The sequence below is a fragment of the Euprymna scolopes genome, chromosome 18 (assembly GCF_053919585.1).
Source record: "Euprymna scolopes isolate OS-2025 chromosome 18, ASM5391958v1, whole genome shotgun sequence".
NCBI classification, from domain to species: Eukaryota; Metazoa; Mollusca; class Cephalopoda; order Sepiida; family Sepiolidae; genus Euprymna; species Euprymna scolopes.
Window position 1 is genome coordinate 114,397,126 of NC_136499.1, and position 7,500 is coordinate 114,404,625.

General features: G+C 33.4%; 1 non-coding gene across 1 annotated transcript; it reads right to left on the reverse strand.

Annotated features, from left to right (window-relative positions):
* Positions 1–3,781: 3,781 nt before the first annotated feature.
* Positions 3,782–3,853, reverse strand: Trnap-agg (transfer RNA proline (anticodon AGG)). Its single transcript has one exon. It is a non-coding gene; the product is annotated as a tRNA-Pro (tRNA).
* Between the last annotated feature and the right edge of the window lie 3,647 nt (positions 3,854–7,500).

A 7,500-nucleotide genomic window follows, 5' to 3' on the forward strand; every position in this document is an offset into this window, starting at 1 on the left:
CATGGTGCAGAACTCAAATTTAAATATGTTAAGGCCTTGAAAAGACTAAGGCTTCAGGTAATAAGAAAACAGTCAGTAGGAAGAGAGTTCCACAAGCTGCAGTCAAACATATATCTATCAAATTTGCGATCGGAACAGAGTCTGATAGCGGATCAAGATGGGGGCTGATTTTCCGTATTCGCGATAAAAGAGAATCGATTGATCACATGCTTCGTGCAACACATCTTAATGAGTGAAAGAGTGTTGAATATCGAAGTATGACAAGATATACTTTTTTATTTGTTTTTAATAAGCTTTTATAAGTCGCTACACATTCATGAGCTTGTTTCGGGCAGCCATAAGGAATGTTAGACCGCTTCAGGCGAGATTACTTAAATCATATATAATATCGGCTGAGGAGGTCTCTAGTTACTTGTCATTGGTTGACCGAAACATGCTCATAAATGTGTAGCAATATATAAATGCTTAGTAGGCCGCCCGGCATTGCCCGGTCGCAAAATACGCTTAAATATGATATTTTGATTAATACAGATTTCGTAATTATTATTATATTAGATCCAATATGTAGTAATGATTTAAAAAGTAAAAAAAAAAAAAAAAAAATGACTCGTGCGCCACCACCGAGAATCGAAACCAAAACGTTTAGCTTACGATTTACTTTTTCCTTTGACTGTAGTGCCTGACCCATGATGACATGCTTGCTGAAGGGCTAAAAATACAAACATGAACCAATAGCTATTACGTTACACACACCATCGTCCGACCTTAACATTTATTTAATTTTCACATATTTGCACCAAGTCGCTACACATTCATGAGCTTGTTTCGGTCAGCCATTGATAAGGAATTTGAGACCGCTTCAGGCGATATTACTTAAATAATATCGGCTGAGGAGGTCTTTCACCGGGATTTATCGTCCCCTGGAGACTTTGGGGGCTAAATGGGGGGGGGGGGGAGGGGCAAATGCTGAACTCGTTTATTGTGCATTCACATGCATGCTTCACGTTTTCTTTTCTCTTTTTTTTTTTTTTTAAATCTATGTCTTTTATACAGACATATGGATTTATGCGTAGCCATCTACATCAGAACATTTCTAAGCTTGTTCTGATAATAAAATATATAATGGTTTTTATTAGATATTAACGAACATCAACCTTGTAATTTTGTAACAGATGACCAAGCAAAAGAGAGTTAATATTCCACACCACTAATAAAAAAAAACCCTACTTTGTTGAATAAAAAACTGTTTTATATAAATGTTGGGTTCGAATTAGTTGCTATTTGTTGGCGTTCCTCTTGAGTGTTGCATTTTATTTTATTTTTTAATTATAAAGGAGTCTATGATATTTGAATGAATATTCAAATGCCATAGATAATACCCTCTTCATGCAATTATTATTATTATTGGCTCACAAGGGGCTTTCACACAGGTCTTCAGAGATATTTCTCTGAAAACAGCCTGTGGTGTTCCCTGGAAGCTGAATGACAACAAGTCTCCCCAAGTTTCCAATACTCTCCACCTCTTTCGATCACATTTACAAATAAATTTGCATTATCGCAACAGCTGCTTGCCATTGATTTCTTGTTGGCAGCGCAGCGGTAGCAGTATCAGAATTTTTGTAGGAATTTTTGACACCCCTAACACGAAACTGCGAATACAATATAAAAATCTCGTAATTTCTCTGTTAAAAGTGGGTTATTTATTTTCTTTATGGATTATACTTCCAAAATAAACTATTACAGTTGTTTTAAAAGTAATAAAAATATTTTTATTTTTTTTTTAAAACAGTAATGAATTTTCCGAACTCAATATTTTTCAATTTTTAAACTCAATATTTTTAAATTTTTAAATTTTAAAAATCTATCAAAATTTTTCTATTGATTCTATTTTTACGATATTTTCAGGGTCAATGTGAAATTTTATGTTCTTTCCAATAAACCGAATATAATATTTTAGACAAACGTTTTTTTTAAATTCACGCCCCCCCATTTTCACGCCCCCCCCCATTTTCACGCCCCCCCCCCATTTTGAAATGTCTATTAAAAAGTAAATAATTAATTTGTTTAATAGGTTTATATATCACAAATTGAAGAGAAAAGGTCAATAAATAATATATTCAAATTTAAAACAAAAAAAAAATCAGTTTTTTAGAAATTTACCTGTAAAGTCCGAAGTTTAAAACCTTATTTTATAAGAACACATTTTTTCTTTTTGTCTTTTTTTTTTTTTTTTAATGAAACCTTGGTCCTTGCTCCTTTAATTGAAAAAAAAATTAGGGCTTGAATTACATTTTTCGAGGAGTTATAAGCTTAGAAAGATAGGGGGTCGAATAATTTACGCCTCTCATTTTGAAATGTCTATTAAAAAGTAAATAATTAATTTATGTTTAATAGGTTTATATATCACAAATTGAAGAGAAAAGGTCAATAAATAATATATTCAAATTTAAAACAAAAAAAAAAAATCAGTTTTTTAGAAATTTACCTGTAAAGTCCGAAGTTTAAAACCTTTTTAAAAAAAAAAAAACACATTGTTTTGTTTTTTTTTTTTTTTAAATAAAACCTTGGTCCTTACTCCTTTAATTGAAAAAAAAAATTAGGGCTTGAATTACATTTTTCGAGGAGTTATAAGCTTGGAAAGATGGGGTGGAATTATTCACTATTTTCACGAAATTTCTGACACTGCTAGCGCAGCGGCTATCGGTTTTCACTGGAATTTGAGTGGTAATAAGCTTCCCCAAGGTCCCAGTTCTCTTTGTACTTATCAGTGTACTCTCCTCGGTCTTTCCTTCCTCCTTGACTCTACTTGGCTGTTTGGTCTCTTTCTTTTCTGTTTTTTTTTTTTTTTTTTTTTTTCTTTGAGGCGGGGCTAGTGATGTGGTTATGGAGGTGGGGTTAGAGAACTTATAGATATGCGGATACAATGTTCTTGGTTCTACGTGGCGTTTCATGTTTTGCCGCTGCAGCAGTTTGTCTGTTTGTCTTGTTGTTCGTTTGTGTTAGTCCCCATATTCAAGGTTTTTTTTTTTTTTTTTTTTAAATATTTCAACTGTTTTCATGATTGTTTATTATTTATATCTTAATACGATAGCGTGTGTGTTCTTTTGTGTGTCACGCTTACATCCGGGTTGTTTAATTGTTATGTTCTATTTCTTGTCATGAATAATTTTACCAAGAATTCTTCATAAGTTTTGGTTTCGACTATAGCTGATGGCACTTAAACCATCTATCTTATGACTGAAAATACTCAAGTTTATATATATATATATATATATATATATATATATATATATATATATATATATATATATATATATATATATATATATATATATATATATATATATATAATGATTAAGGAAAAAAGTTGAAGTATTATTTTTATTTATCAAAAACTTGTCTTAAAATACCTGTTCAAAAAGCAGTGGTTATGAATAGAGCTGTGACAACAGAATATTATTTTCATTCTTTTGACTCTAAAGTATATATCCGACACAGACACACTTAATCAATCGAGAACCACATCTGTCTATATAAAAACACATAAGATATTAACGGATATATACTCAAGAGTCAAAACAATAAAAAGAATATGCTGTTGTCACGGCCCTAGTTATGACCCAACGGGTAACGGGTAAATTTCTTTTGTTTTTGTTTATTTTTATTTATTGGGTTTCTTTTTTTTTTTTTTTTTTAATTTTTATTTATTTATTTATTTATTTATTTTTTGCATGAGATCTTGTAAACACAATCATGGAAATAAATGAAAAAAAACTACTTTGGGCTCGTCCGGGATTTGAACCCGGGACCTCTCGCACCCTAAGCGAAAATCATACCCCTAGACCAACGAGCCGAAGCTATACTGAAAACCCGATTCTATTTTATTTAAACGAAAAAGAAAACTTCGTTTTTTTATAGTAAAATTACGAAAATGTTCTTCAAGCCTTGACAAGCGAACTGACGAAGAGAGCTTTCTTCCTCTCCCCTCCCTCCCTCCCTCAACAACAACAACAACAACTCAAAAATAAATATAGGAAACAATAAAGATTATAAAATCGATGCCTCCGTCCAGTCTCAAAAGACAAAGGATACCCCCTGTAGGGGCAGCTGCGCATGTAATTGTGAGGCAAGGGTTACGCAATACCGAACCAAACCACACCTACCTCTCCTGAATCGGCACTGTTTGAGTCCAGTGGCAAGGAGAAGTCCAGGAGCCAGGACGACTGGAAACAATGCCGATATAAGCGGAGAGAACATACAGCACCTGGAAGTCTCAAATGATTACCTATTTTAGTACTGAGCAGGTTCGACGTTGCTTAACTTCGGTGACCCAGCGGGAACCAGTGTGTCAACGAAAGATTAGTTAATAGCGCAAAGATAAATAACCATGGTTAAACCTTACGAAACAAAAAGACTATAAATAATATTGGGTCAATTTTTACGACGTGCCCCAGCGTATTATAAGCACCCCAACCTCCCCATTTTAAGAACGGCTTTCGGAATAAACACACCCCCCAACCTCGAAAGCTGTTCTTAACATGGGGAGGTTGGGATGTGTGTTTATTCCGAAAGCTATTCTTAACATGGAAAGTTGCGGTGTTTATAATACGCTGAGGTACATCGTAAAAATTGACCTAATATTGAGTGCCAAAACACGAGTTACACATCTGAAACAAATAAATTAATTTCTACATAATAACTCGGTCTAGCAGGACCGCAGCAATTAAAAAATAAAATAAATAAATAATGATTAGTTAATAATGCAAAGACAAATAACAAAGAAAAAAAAACTATAAATAACATTCAGTGCCAAGACACGCCCGGTAATACTAGTTAAACATCTGAAATAAATAAATTAATTTCCATTTTCTTCGAAATAGCTCACAATAAGATCCACCATGAGCGTTTGAAAAATCGAGCTCGCACCTGACGAAGAGTAGACGTCCCGAAATATAGCATTGTATCAGGATATGCCACCTGACGCGAGTAAAAACATATTACGTGTAACACACGCACACACACGCGCGCGCAAGCACACACACACACACACACACACACACACACACACACACACACACACACACACACACACACACACACACACACATGGGGGAGTTTAAGGAAAAGAATAAAATCAATTCTTTAGGAGAAGACTTATCGACAAAATGTATATTTAGAAGTAAATAAAAAGGGAAATGAAAGTATAAAAACTATAAATTAGTCTATATAGATTTATTGAGAACACTTTATAACATGGTATTTCGAAGTCTAATGCTTCTTATCAGAAGAGTATAGAAGATGCTAGGTAACATAAGAGGGTTGCGACGTCTAGCGGTAGTTACATTAGGAACGAAATAAATTATTGAGATTGTTTGGGGGAGCTATAATGATCTCTGTGATACACAGCCTCAATAATTTATTTCGCTCCTAATGTAACTACTGCTAGACGTCGCATCCCTATTATGGGATGCATCTTCTCCACTTTTCTGATGAGAAGCATTAGACCTCGAAATACCATGTTATAAAGTGTTCTCACTTACTCAACACCCCAAATTAAAGTATACTCTTATTGAATGAATGAATAAATCTTTATATATTAATATATAGTTTTTATACCTTTATTTTCCTTCTTTATTTACATCTCTGCATTGTTCTGCCTTCTATATACCTAAATTTATTTTATATACAAATTAAACAATGCTTCAAGCGAACTAATTTAACCTCTTATTAAGTTTGTATAATCATGATAAAACGATGAAAATAATGTTAAAATAAAGTTAACTCCCCAAAAAGATAAACATTACGAAGATTAAAATTAATATTTAATGATACTAAAAGCCCAAATTTTCGCAAACAATTTTGCAGCAAACTCTGCTCTTTGCGATCAGAGCCACCTAGTCACCTCAACAAAACCAATCTTCTTTGCTATAAGCAATACGGATTTCGTCATGCAAGAGAAATTTGAGTATTGATTCGAACCACGTGAAGTGTGTTGTCAGTACCGAGAGCCGCGAAGGAAAAAAAAGGAAGTTACCGTGCGTTTAAGCATTTTTATAAACTCTGTTACGTGCTTAGTTCATCTGAGAGATGGATTTTGATTTTAAAATCCAGAAGGGATGTTGAATGCCTGCACCAATTCAGCACCGAGTTTATAAACCAGGTATATTCAAACTAGCAAACGCGTTTAAATATTTCTTATAATAAACGCTGTCACATGCTCAGCTCGCCTGGAAGATGGCCTTTGATTGGATAAACATGGAGGGAAGTTGTATGCTTGACCCACTGAGCTTCTAAACCAAATAGATCCAAATTAGAAAATCGCAAAGTGTCACTGTTGCCTGCAATCGCAGCTGCTACGAATAAATTTTAAACCATTTCCGATTCTATATTATGTTTTAGCATCCCAAATTCGCCTTTCAATTTGGTAGCGTGTTAATTTCATAACTGCCATAGATGCTTCTAGACGAAAGTAAAGTTGTATTTCTTGGCGGGACAACTATTCTAGTAAAGAACCCAACATCCATGAACTTTTCCGCCCTTATCAAAGGGTTGTGCATCTCTGTGTTCTTGTGATTGAACGCTAATCGCGAAACTGCTTTTGCTGCAAACGCTAATAAGGAAATTGAAAAATTTGCTGTATCTACTTTGCGAGAATTTCATGATTCCGCGGCTAATTCTAACCCCACCCTAAGTATGAGGCTTAAACAGCAACAAATCAAATTTCACGGAAGAAAAGTAGATTCCATATCAGTTTTGTTTCGTTTGGCGTAAACACAAGAAAACAGTTATATAAAAACAAAAGCAGAAATAACACGAGCACATGAAACGAAGGAAACTGAAACCGCCCTCCCCATTCCCGGCAAATGGTTACATCGATATCGACAGGCGACACACCAAATAGTCCTGAAGACCAAAGGAGGATGGAAAGAACGAGAAAGGGAGAGCACTAACCAGACCTCAGCCTGAAGAATGCAGAGAACACTGTGAGCTTGAGGAGACATTTTGTCATTACAACCCCTAATGAATACCACTAGTCGTTGCAAGGGAGAAATCACTGGTATATGGCTGTTGAGATAATGCAAAGTTATTAGAAATGGCTAACGAAAGAATTAGAAAGCACTTAAAATCTGGAGAGACTTGTTGTCACTCAGACTCCAGAGAATCCCAGAGATTATTGCTAGTGAACGATCGCTGATGATAACCGATATGAATGAGAACTCCTAGTGAATAAATAATAATAATAATAATAATAATAATAATAATAAAAAAATTAATAATAACAATAAAATTAATAATAATAACAATAATAACTACAATAATAATAATAATAATAATAATAATAATAACAATAACAACAATAATAATAACAATAACAATAATATTAATAATAATAATAACAATAGTAATAACAATAATAATAATAACAATAATAATAACAATAATAACAACAATAATAATAACAATAATAATAACAACAATAATAATAATAACAATAATAAT